Below are 12084 nucleotides of genomic sequence, written 5' to 3' on the forward strand. Positions count from 1 at the left end.
CCGAGGAAGGAGCCGGCCCGGCTGAGCCGAGACCTGCGGGGCGAGAGGTGGTCACGTGTGGCACAGGACGGGGCGGGGCGTTCTGGACACCGCAGCCTGGCTGTGGGGTGGACGGCACCCTGAGTGTTCGAAGAGGAGAAGGGGAGAGAGGCCAGTGCGGCTGAGATCAAGAAGAAGGAAGAGGTTAAGATTAAAGGGAACTGAGCGTACAGATCAGGGGTGGTCCTGAAAGCCAGTTTGGACTTTTTTCTTCTTTCATTGGGAAGCCACACACACACACACACACACACACACACACACACACACACAGAGACACACACACACACACACAGAGAGACACACACACACACACACACACAGACACACACACCTTTCAAAAATGTGATTCTGCCTCTGAGCCATTTTCAGGGTCCTGAGCACAAACAGGGAGAGAGCCGAGCTTTGCCGGGACGTTTCAGTTCCGGGAGAGAAGTGTCTTCTGCCGTGGCCTGCAGCTGTGCGAGAGGACCCGTCCCGGGCTCTGGTCACGCGTGGCGGCCCACGGCCACGGTCTCTTCATGCCATGCTACTGCTTCAGGGCTCCTCGAACACGCTGCAGCCTAAGGGCACGCCGTGCGCCCAAGTGGAGGACACGGACCCTCACGTCTCAGCCCACGAGCCCCTTCGTGCACCGCGGGTTGGAGGGAACACCTGCTCAGGAAGTCCCACTGTGGTGTCGGGTCCGTGGACATCGGACTCGTGTCCAACGTATTTCTTTCTTTTTAAAAAAATATAGTTTATTGATTTTTTACAGAGAGGAAGGGAGAGGGATAGAGAGTTAGAAACATCGATGAGAGAGAAACATCGATCAGCTGCCTCCTGCACACCCCCTACTGGGGATGTGCCCGCAACCAAGGTACATGCCCTTGACCGGAATCGAACCTGGGACCTTTCAGTCCGCAGGCCGACGCTCTATCCACTGAGCCACACCGGTCAGGGCGTATCTAACGTATTTTTGTGGCGTTTGCATTTCTCGTTAAAAACCACATGCAGGGGTTGTTTTTTGAAAGACCGGGTCAACATACGCCCTCTGGAACGACTCATTCTAAGAGCTCACCTGGAATGTAAGCACTTTTCTACGCAGGTGGCTTGTGAAGACACTTAGCTCAGGATTTGTGGATTCAGTTTTATGATGGAGTGAAATCACAAAATATCCCATTCTTCTTGTGTAATTGTATTCATTGGTCGTCTCTGATTAAAACAAACGAACAAACCCGCATAAACTACATATACTTGTTACTTTATGCAAAGAAAGTCAGGAGAAACACTCCCCCTGGTGGCTGGTGATTCTAATTGCAATCCCTTCGCATCCCGTCGTCCCGGGAGAGAAATACTGGAGCTTTGGCAAAGGGGCTCTTTCCTGAAACCAAAACAGGCCGTCCCACCAGATGGCAGAGGGGAGCGCCACGTCCCGATTTTATTTCTGCAAAATCGAAGAGGCGTGCAGCAGACAGGTTACAAAAGAGAGAACTGCACCCCCAGGGGTCGGTGCCCAGTGAACATGAAGCTCTTTTCAGGAGCCTGGAGTGGCTCCACAGAGCCCTGCGTTCCTGCCCTGACACCCGACGGCCCGGTGCTCCTGGACAGAGGGACTGCGAGAACAAACCCTGGAAACCTCACCCCAGGGCGCGGGGAAGCAGAAGCCCACCCCCGGGAACCCACAGCTGGCCTGAGCAGGTGCAGGGAGGGCGGGGCTGCGCCCAGAGCCCGGCTGGTCTCCCAGGAAAAGGCCTCCTGGTCTCTGAGGCGCGGCCCCCCTTCCCACCTGGCGGGGAGCTGGGCGGGGAATGACCGACCGATGCCCGCGCACAGACGGGACCACAGCGGCTGCGTCTCCTTAAAACCGCAAAAGTTCCGGCGCCCCAACCTAAGGAGATGTTGAGGATGCTGTGAGGCCAAGGTCACCGGTGCGGAGAGGATGCTGTGAGGCCAAGGTCACCGGTGCGGAGAGGATGCTGTGAGGCCAAGGTCACCGGCACCGAGAGGATGCTGTGAGGCCAAGGTCACCGGTGCGGAGAGGATGCTGTGAGGCCAAGGTCACCGGCACGGAGAGGATGCTGTGAGGCCAAGGTCACCGGTGCGGAGAGGATGCTGTGAGGCCAAGGTCACCGGCACGGAGAGGATGCTGTGAGGCCAAGGTCACCGGTGCGGAGAGGATGCTGTGAGGCCAAGGTCACCGGCACCGAGAGGATGCTGTGAGGCCAAGGTCACCGGCGCGGAGAGGATGCTGTGAGGCCAAGGTCACCGGTGCGGAGAGGATGCTGTGAGGCCAAGGTCACCGGTGCGGAGAGGATGCTGTGAGGCCAAGGTCACCGGCACCGAGAGGATGCTGTGAGGCCAAGGTCACCGGCACGGAGAGGATGCTGTGAGGCCAAGGTCACCGGTGCGGAGAGGATGCTGGGCTTTACGAAGGCCCAAGGCTGACACCTTGGAAACACCGAAGGAGCGAGAACAGAGCCTCGTGGCCGGGGAGGGTGCAGACAAACCTGCTGAGGAACACCTCTCCCCCTGTTCCCGCCCACCCCGTGCCCTCCCTCCGGGGACAGCCATTCCTCCTCCTCTGTGCCCCGGGGTGGGCAGACTCTTCTGGAAAAGGCCAGTTCGTCAGCATTCAGACACGCAGCCGCGCGACCTCGTCCCAGCCACGCAGCTCCCCGCGCAGCGTGGCGGCGGGTGCCAGCACGTGAATGGGTGTGTGGCCGTCAGCACAGTCGGTGATGGAGCCGGGAGCCGGGCCTCTGTCCCCGGCCACGCTGCTCGCCCTGGCCGCGTGGTCCATGACGCAGGGAAAGAAGGTGGGGGTTCTCACAGAAGAGTTCAGCCACGTCTAACCAGCCGCAAAGAGGCCTGGAGAAACCTCTCCACGTTAAGTAGCAGTAACAGGAGGAACAAGCAGAAAATCTATTCCAGCAGAAATTAAATAAAACTAATATGAAGAAAATGTGATATGAAATGTCAGAGGAAAACACGTGACTGTAGGAAGCCAACCCCCTCGCCACGGGGAACGCCCAGAGCTTCCCTGGGAGGGGACCGGTCAGCACACACGCCTGTGTCGGACTGCAATGTGCCACAAATCCACACAGTGGCCGGCGGCTGGCTCAGGGCCTGAGCGTCCACCTAGGAACCAGGAGATCATGGTTGGATCCCTGGTCGGGGCACAGGCCCGGGTTGCGGGCTGGATCCCCAGTGTGGGGTGTGCAGGAGGCAGCCGATCCATGATTTGCCCTCATCAATGATGTTTCTCTCTCTCTCCTTCTCCCTTCCTCTCTGAAATCAATAAAAATATATTAAAAAAACTCCAAAATGGAAATGGTGTTTGGAAGGAAATACTGAGGACTAACACATGAACAGAGCGAAGCAACCGATATGTAAGGAAGGAAGGCCACGCCGGAAGCGGGACTTCCCGCGGAGAGCGCTGCCGGGCTGTCTGTGCGGTGGCTGATCTGTGACCGACCGCATGGAGCAGGCTCGGTGCCGGCGGGGGGGACACTTCACCTGTGGTGCGTGCAGCCAGGGAACTGAATGGAACGTGAGCATTTTTTTTGAATTAGCTGAGACTTGAACAGCCACATTGCTAGTAGCTATGCATTGAACGGCGGGTCTCGAGGTAACGCGGGGGACAGTTACAGCACCGCAGGGGCACGCGGAGAGGGTAAGCAGGGCCAGAGAACACAGCCGACAGAGAACAGGCGTAGAGACCACGGAGCACAAAGGACTCGGTGTTCCCGAACAGAATTCCAAACACGTGGCCCAGGACACGACTGTTAAATCGCCGTAGAAGGCAGTTGTCCCAAACACAGCGCGCACCACAGCGGCCAAGGACACAGTGTATCCCAATAAAGTCCTGGAGCGTCATCACGGGCAGGAAATAGTTCCTATCTCGACTGAGTTTCACGGATGACATTTCTTCAGGTGTCCAGGAGGAAAAAAACGTGACTTAAAAACTGAGCTAGCTCTTTATTTCTCCAGAGTAGCACTCAGCATGGAAGGTAGGGACCAATGTCTACGAACGGCTGAGGGGAGAAACTGAGCCGAAAATGCTTCTCAGTCTGACCTACTGTCATTCAGTCGAAAGACCACGGGCAAACACGGAAGAATCTGGGAAGTACAGTCCACACACACACACACACACACACACACACACACCACATCACAAAACCTTCCACATGATAAGATCCAGTCAACCGGAAATGACTTAGAAGCCAGAGTAAAAAACACTGGTGGAAAACACTGCATCCATTTGAATAGATAACCAAGTTTAAATAATCATGAAAACGATGCCTATGGAATACTAGAGGCCCGGTGCACGAAATTTGTGCACTGGAGGAGGGGGGGGGTCCCTCAGCCCGGCCTGTGTCCTCTCACAGTCCGGGAACCCTCGGGGGATGTCTGACTGACAGCTTAGGCCTGCTGTGGGGAGTGGGCCTAAGCTGGCAGTCGGACATCCTTAGCGCTGCTGTGGAGGCGGGAGAGGCTCCCACCACCGCCGCTGAGCTCGCCAGCCGTGAGCCCGGCTTCTGGCTGAGCAGCGCTCCCCCTGTGGGAGCGCACTGACCACCAGGGGGCAGCTCCTGTGTTGAGCGTCTGCCCCCTCGTGGTCAGTACGCATCATAGCGACCGGTCCTTCCACTGTTTGGTTGATTTGCATATTAGCCTTTTATGATATAGGATAAACACATTTCAACTCAAGATATAATTACCACAGTGCAGTGCACTATCTCAGACCTGGCCCTGGAGGCACAGCCTGAAGTGAGGAGTCATGTAACGTGAGCGAGGACGGAGCCTGGGGTAGGAAGTGGGGGACTCGACAGGCAATTGCCGGGGAAACTCCGGCAGAGTGTGGACGAGAACCCGGTTCATGTGGCGGCTGGAGCAGGTAAGTGCCTCTTCTCTCTCTGAAAAGTGATGATCCAAGGAGAAAAAAGGCCTCACCCACAGGATGAGGAAAATAGGAGAGACCGTGATAAGAAAATGTTGGAAACTAGAAACTAGCTGGGTTGTTTCAGTTCTGGAATTTTCTCCCTCACCCTAGGACAGTGATGGCGAACCTATGACACGCGTGTCAGCACTGACACGCGTAGCCATTTCTGATGACATGCGGCCGCATGCCGAGGATGAAACATTTGCTGCTCCTGAGGATGAAACATTTGTGACTAGAGTCTTGGAGTTAGTTTTTTCCTCGAAGTGACACACTACCCGAGTTATGCTCAGTGTTTTGGCGAAGTCTGACACACCAAGCTCAAAAGGTTGCCCATCACCGCCCTAGGCCATGGGTGTTGACTTTAGAGAGGGGCGGGGAGGCAGGGAAAGAGGGAAACACTGATTGGTTGCCTCCCAGATGGGTCCCAGCCAGGGACCGAACCTGAAACCTCGGTGTGTGCGTGCCCCGACCTAGAACCGAACCTGGAACATTTGGGTGTCGGGATGACCTCCGATCCCCCGAGCCACGGAGCTGCCGCTTCGGGCTTCCTCTCAGCCGCGGGCAGGGCTGGGACGCGCCACGCCGCCGCCAGAGGCGCCGCTGGGAGCACGCCGTCCCCGACGGAGGAAACCCGCGGGCTCGCCTTCCCGCGGCTCCTGTGAGGGCTCTCCCACGCCCTGCGACGGGCAGCCCGCAGAGCCCACGGGGCAGACGGGAGGACGCTGAGAGCCCAGACCCCAGAGAAAGAACCGGGCAGACTGAGGCCAGAAGCGCCGGGGGAGAAAGGATGGCATCGCGCCCAGAGAGGGTCTGGGCAAGAGAAGGCAGACACTCCCGACCGGCACGCCCCGGCGACACGGCTTCAAACACGGACAGCGACCGCCGGCAGCCGACAGCGAGGGTGACCCGCAGGCGCAGGGGGCTCCCCGCGTCTCAGCCGCTCCAGGCGGGCACCCGCGCGGACACACTGGGCGGGAGGCGGCTCGGATACGACCTTCATCCCGTTGGTCCGACCCCCACACACACGACACTGTCTCCGACAACCGCCCGCACGTGCCACGGTTCTGGCTTGTGGCCCAGAAAGCGACGCTCCTGTGGGCGCGTGACGACGCGAGCCCCGTGGCCTCTGCGGGGACCCCGAGACCTCCACCCCCACCCCAGGGACCCCGAGGACAGCCAGGAACCTGGCGCCCTGCACCGGAGTCAGCACCGCCCGCAGCCGGACCTGCGCCTCGGCCTCTGGGTTCTGAGGGTCAGTGTCCTTCGTCCCCACCCGGCCCTCTGCCCGCTCCCTGCGCGTCCCTGGGGCTGCCCTCCCGCCCAGGACACTGGGCAGGCCTGTGCCAGGCGTGGCCCGGGCTCAGTGCCGGTGCCATCCTGATGCTCTGTCCTCCCGAGGGAGCAGCCGGAGCTGGGGCCGCCTCCCTCAGGCTTCGGGCCCACGGAGCCCCCACAGTGTCCGCCTCCATTCCCAGGCAGAGGGCGGGAGAGGACAGGGTGCGGGACTCCTGTCCCCAGGAAGCAGGTTATGGTAAGAGATGACCCACGCCCTTTCCCCGAGAGAAGAGGAGGCTCCGAGAGTGAGGGGCTCAGGGGGAGGGGGTGAGACCGCATCTCAGTGGGAGGGAGAGGAAGCACCTAAAGAGAGAGGGGGTGGGGGAGGGGGTGGGGGAGGGGGTGGGGGAGGGGGTGGGGGGGGCGGACTCCTCCACACGGGCAGGGGCACGGAGGAGCCCGGCGGGACCACAGAGAGCCCAGGGCGTCCATCCTGCGCAGGAGCGACCTCCTGGCCAGGGGCCCAGTAACAAGAAGCTGTGTGTGTGTGTGTGGGGGGGGAGGGGGGGTGGCAGGGGGATTAGGGGCGAACAGTGCAAGGTGCAAGGGGTGGCAGGAGGCGGGTGTCCGGCCGGGCAGTGCAGTGATGGGTACTTCAGGGCCACAGGAATGATCCCAGCGCAGGGGAGGGACTTGGCTTCAGACTGAGACTTGGAAGTACCTGGCTTTTTCTGTTTGTTTGTTTGTTTGTTTTATTTCAGAAACGAAGTGAGAGGGAGAGAGAGAGATAGAAACATCAGAGATGAGAGAGAATCATTGACCGGCTGCCTCCTGCACGCCCCCTACTGGGGATCGAGCCCACAGCCCAGGCAGGTGACCTCCTGGTTCATAGGTCGATGCTCAACCACTGAGCCACTCTGGCCGGGCAGAAACCATCTTTACAGCCGCTGGTTTGCCCCTGCCCGGCAGCGCCCTGGGCGTGGGTGCCCCTCCCCACAGGCCTCTGACAATGGCCCAGAGGACAGGCACTCCGGCTGCAGGTCAGGCGTGGCGACGGCGCCAGCACCAGCGTCCCTGTCGCAGGGGTAGGAACCGCTGGACTTCCTACACGTCCCGTGGCAGAGGCTGCGCTGGAGCAGACGCGGGGGGAGGGCCAGGCCAGGGGAGGGCCAGGCGTGTGTCCAGCGGCCACCTGGACTGCAGAGAGCCGGACAACCAGCCCACATCTACGTGGATTCTTCGTTTGGAACCACCTGAGACCAGTCCTTCTTTCCCGGGTGAGAAGTGTGTCTCCTTTCCCTGTCTGCGGGAGATGGTGTTGTTCTTATCTTAAGGTCTCATTGTAAATAAGATTGTTCTCATCCCGGGCAGTGGGGACCTCCAGGATAATGCTGGGGAGGCCCCTGGGGAGGAAGGAGAAGGGGAGGGAAATCGTGGGTCTTGTGCTCAAATGTCTGGCAGGAGCGGCCAGCAGGGGCAGCAGCAGGCCGCACGGAGCACAGAGTCCGGCCTCCGCCCCCTCCCCCGCCCCCCCTCCCCCACCGCTGCTCCTTCCTCAGCTCACTGTCCCCTCACACCCAGGCGAGCCAAGACGCCAGTGTTTCAGGAGAAATGAGACCTTCAGGTTTTTAGATAAACCGCATCGCTTTCCGTGTTGGCGATTTTTCACGGTTCTCCACTAGCCCTGGGTGGGCCAAAGGGAACAGCGGCGAGCGGCCGTGGCTGGGGCCGCCAGCAGCCTCGGGCACAGGCGACGGGGCAGGTGGTCGGACTGGACACGGAGTGAAGCGCAGGGGCTGTCAGTCACTGTTGCTGCTAAAACGAGTCCTTGGGCCCGCCTGCCTGAGGCTGGGAATGGAGCTCGGTCCGAGGTCTGAGGGTTCCAGGAAGGACGAGTCCTGCTGACGGTGAAGAAGGAGGCACCAGCCCCTGCGATGACGTCACCTGCCCCGGGGCACGTGGGACGGCGAGCCTCATTTCCGTGGGTGCGGGTGGACGCGAGGGCCGCTGAAGCCAGACCCGCCTCGGTGAGCACACAGCGGAATGGGCTGCAGGTGAGACCAAGAGGATTTTTAAAAACCCTTTAAGACCGAGGGATGGGAGAACGCCTCCCGCCTACAGGCCTGCGAGACGCTTGGAGGAGAAGAAAGATCCAAGCACAGGTTCCTGCAAACGCATCTGGAGCCAGAGGGAGAGCCTTGGAGAGCCGAGAGGCCAACCTTCCTCCCTCCGAACCGATCGCAGAGGCTGGCCGGCGGGTGGATTGGGGACATGTTGGTCCGCGGACAGAGATGAGGTCAGAGTTGGTTGGGAACAGTTCTGAGAAAACGCTACGCCCAGAAGCTGGCCACGAGGTGAACATCTTGGTGAAACATGTAACCCAGATAGGGCTGGAGATAGACACGTCCACGACAAGAACTCCTCTAGCATCTGAGTGATTGTCCTAGCCTCCCAACTGGCCTCCTTGCTTATGACCTTGACCCCTACTGCCTGCTCTCAACACGGCAGCCAGCGTGACCCTTTGGAGGCTTCTATGCAACTGCATCCCTCCTCTGCTGAAGAGGGCCCCATGGCTCCCCACCTTGTCTGCAGTAAACGCCAGAAGCTTTACCATGGACATCAAGGCCCTGACCCGGCCCTCGCTCTTATCTGTCATTCCCTCCAGCCCCACGCACCGCCCGTCCGGCTCCGGCCACCAGCCCCACGCACCGCCCGTCCCGCTCCGGCCACCAGCCCCCTGCTATCCCTGAATGGGCCCAGGACCTTTGCACGTCTTCTCTCCTCCGCCTGAGGCTCTTCTCCCGGGTCCCTGCGTCGTGCACACCCATCCTGCTCAACGACACCATCACAGCAGCCTGAGTCACTGACCCCCCTGCACCAACAGCAGCCTCCCGCCCCATGTCCTCTCCCCTCTCTGCTTATTTTTCTCGTGTCACTGGTCATTACCTGGTGGACTGCAAACTCCATTATAATTCTGTCCACTGACGTATCCCCAGAGTCTAGAACAGTGCCCCGCACGGAGTAGGTGCTTGACAAATATCTGTTGAATGAAGAAGTGAATGAAGGAGTGGACAAAGTAAGGAAACTCCCAATCCCACGAGAAAACTGACAGCCATAGACTAAGGAACAGCTTATGTGAAAGAAACTTCCAAAATTAAAAAAACACACACACAAAACACGTTGATTCCCAGGGTCTATTCCTCCACTGTGATGAGTAATGGTGCCATGAAGTTCAGAGAATGGGTGTTTGCTTTCTGGGAAGAAGGAAGGCCGACTCCTTGAAAACTGTTGAAAGATCAGAAGGGAGTCGACAGGGTTCCAGCTCGCATGAAGAAGTTGGCTCTGAACTTGGCCAGGGACGGGCCCATGTGTGGGTTGACGACCGAGAGGAGGACATTCTGTCTAAAAACTGTCGCCGAGACCGTGCCAGACGCTAATCAGGACCTAGGACTTCCCTGGATTTCTTCACTTTTTCTAAGCCCGTGATTTAGATATATTTCTCAGAAAGCGAGCTGTCATCGGGACCCCGCGGGGACGGCGCCCGCGGGGAGTGGCCGTGGCTTTCTCTCTTCTGCTGATGAATATTTACAAAGGGGAGCAGATGTGAGGCATGTGACGGGGAGATTTTCTCCCCAAGATTGTTTTCCCTCTTGATCGGTCTCGAAGGCCGTGGGTATGGCTGTCTGTACACATGTGTAAGTTTACTCCCCTCCCGGGGTTGGTTAGCCTCAGCCACCCTTTGCTGCTGGAAGTGGGTGGGAAGGCGCGAGGCACAGGATGAGGAACTTACTTCATCACCGAGTATCAGGCATCTAACATCGCATTAATCAAAGGGCCTCAACTGGACAAGACCGAGGGCCCGGAATGACTCCCATGTTGCAGCCCTAAATTTCTGTATTTGGGACGGCAAGCCCTTCGCGTTCTGAAGGCTTGTGTTGGCTTGATGTTTTGAATTTTAACTCTATTTAGTTTCAAACATTTTTCAAGTTCCAGTGTAGAAAACAGAGCTTCGCCTTTAGAATAATTTACTTTAATTCAAGTTTAATAAACTCAAGATGGGGAAGTGACTCAAAAACAATGAAATGTGTTTTTTTCTAAGCAAGCCTATTAAGTTGTAATACAAAGAAAACATGTGACTAAAGCCACGAAGGGTACAATTTTTAATTAGAATATTTTATGGGACCAGTTTTTCTTGTAGAATATATAGAATTATGAGCCCAATTCTCATTAAACGTCACAAAGCACTCGGCAGTCAAAACGCGATTGAGACCAAAGAGTCCCTGCATTTCTCGCAGTTGGCCAGCTCCTCGCCGGGGTGTCCTGTGATGGGTGGCGCTTCTGGTCTCCGCACGGTGAGAGAATTCCTGCTCCCCCGCCCGATCGATGGAGCCCCTGCTCTCAGCACCTCTCGGCTCTGCCACTCCCAACCTGCTCTGTGCTCGGACACTCCGAGTCCATTTCCTCTCCTCCTTTCGGGGAGTGCACACCTGAGTGCAACCCCCCGCCCCCGAGGAGAAAGAATGACCCCCGAGTCCCATCTAGGTGAAGGCCCCGCTTTGGAAGATGAGACAGACGGCAGGTAGGCGTGTGAGCTTCGCTGTACAGAGCACAGCTCCGCAGGAAGGCGAAGGGGGGCGCTGTCCCTCCCGGGAGGCGCGTGCTCACCAGAGCTCGGGAAGGAGGCTGGAGGCGTCGGGCAGAAGGCGGAGTGGAGAAACGCCAGGAACCGGAGTGATGCGGGCGAGCACGTTGGCTCAAAGCAGGGCGAAGGCAAACCCGTGTGCCCTCAACGATAACGCCGCGTCTCCTGCAAACAGACCAACGGCTCTCACTCCCTGGACATCAAACACCTCCCACTGTCTCCACGTTCCGGCGCATCCTTTGTCTGCCTGCGAGAGTCAAAGCCAGAGGTCTCACCAACACGCGAACCTTTCCCGAGGGAAGTAAGCACCTCTGCACAGCAGATGCACGCAGCGGGCCCTCCGTCCTGGTTTCCTACGGCCGCAATCGGTCACCGCAAAGGCAGGAGCCAGGCCTGCCTCTGGCTAGCGCGTAAAGCCCCGGGCAACGGGATGGCGGCCTCACAGGCACGACCAACCCGCGCCGTCGTCTGGAGAGACAGACATTCCCGTCAGACCTGCCCCGACCCACTCAGGCGCACAGCTCTCCTGGCATTTCCCCAGTACGGGCGTGGGAGTCCCAGGCACCTGCTGTTTCTATGAATGCTTAGAAACTAAAGACTGGAGGGAGAGGGTGTTTTTTTAAAAATATATTTTTATTGATTTCAGAGAGAAAGGGAGGGGGAGAGAGAGATGGAAGCATCAGTGATGAGAGAGAATCATGGATCAGCTGCCTCCTGCACGCCCCCTATGGGGATGGAGCCCACAACACAGGCATGTGCCCTGACCGGGAATCGAAGCGTGACCTCCTGGTTCAGAGGTTGATGCTCAACCCCTGAGCCATATCGAGCAGTCAGAAGAGGCATTTTTAAAAAGTACTTCTTTCTCGTTATGGTGAATGTAATACGACAAAAATGATTTCTGTTGACCTCCACGCAGCGGTACGCCTCTCTGCCAATCTTCCTCTCCTTTCTCCGCACGTCCCCAGGTTGTGCACACTAACGTGACTCTCTGGCATCCACGTTCTAACGTAAATGCAGGCACCCCCGGTCTTTGAGCCAAGGTCAGATGGGCGTCTGCTGGAGTCAGAGCCCAGACGCCTGCCCATCACCGGCACGTCCATTCCAGCCACCCTTCTGACTTGAGTGGCTGCCAATCTCTCTGACCACAGTTTAGAAAGCAGCCTCCACTTGCTCTGTTCTTAGAGGCTCAAAGGCTGTGCCCTTCTCG

Source organism: Eptesicus fuscus, chromosome 4, assembly GCF_027574615.1.
Source record: "Eptesicus fuscus isolate TK198812 chromosome 4, DD_ASM_mEF_20220401, whole genome shotgun sequence".
NCBI lineage: Eukaryota > Metazoa > Chordata > Mammalia > Chiroptera > Vespertilionidae > Eptesicus > Eptesicus fuscus.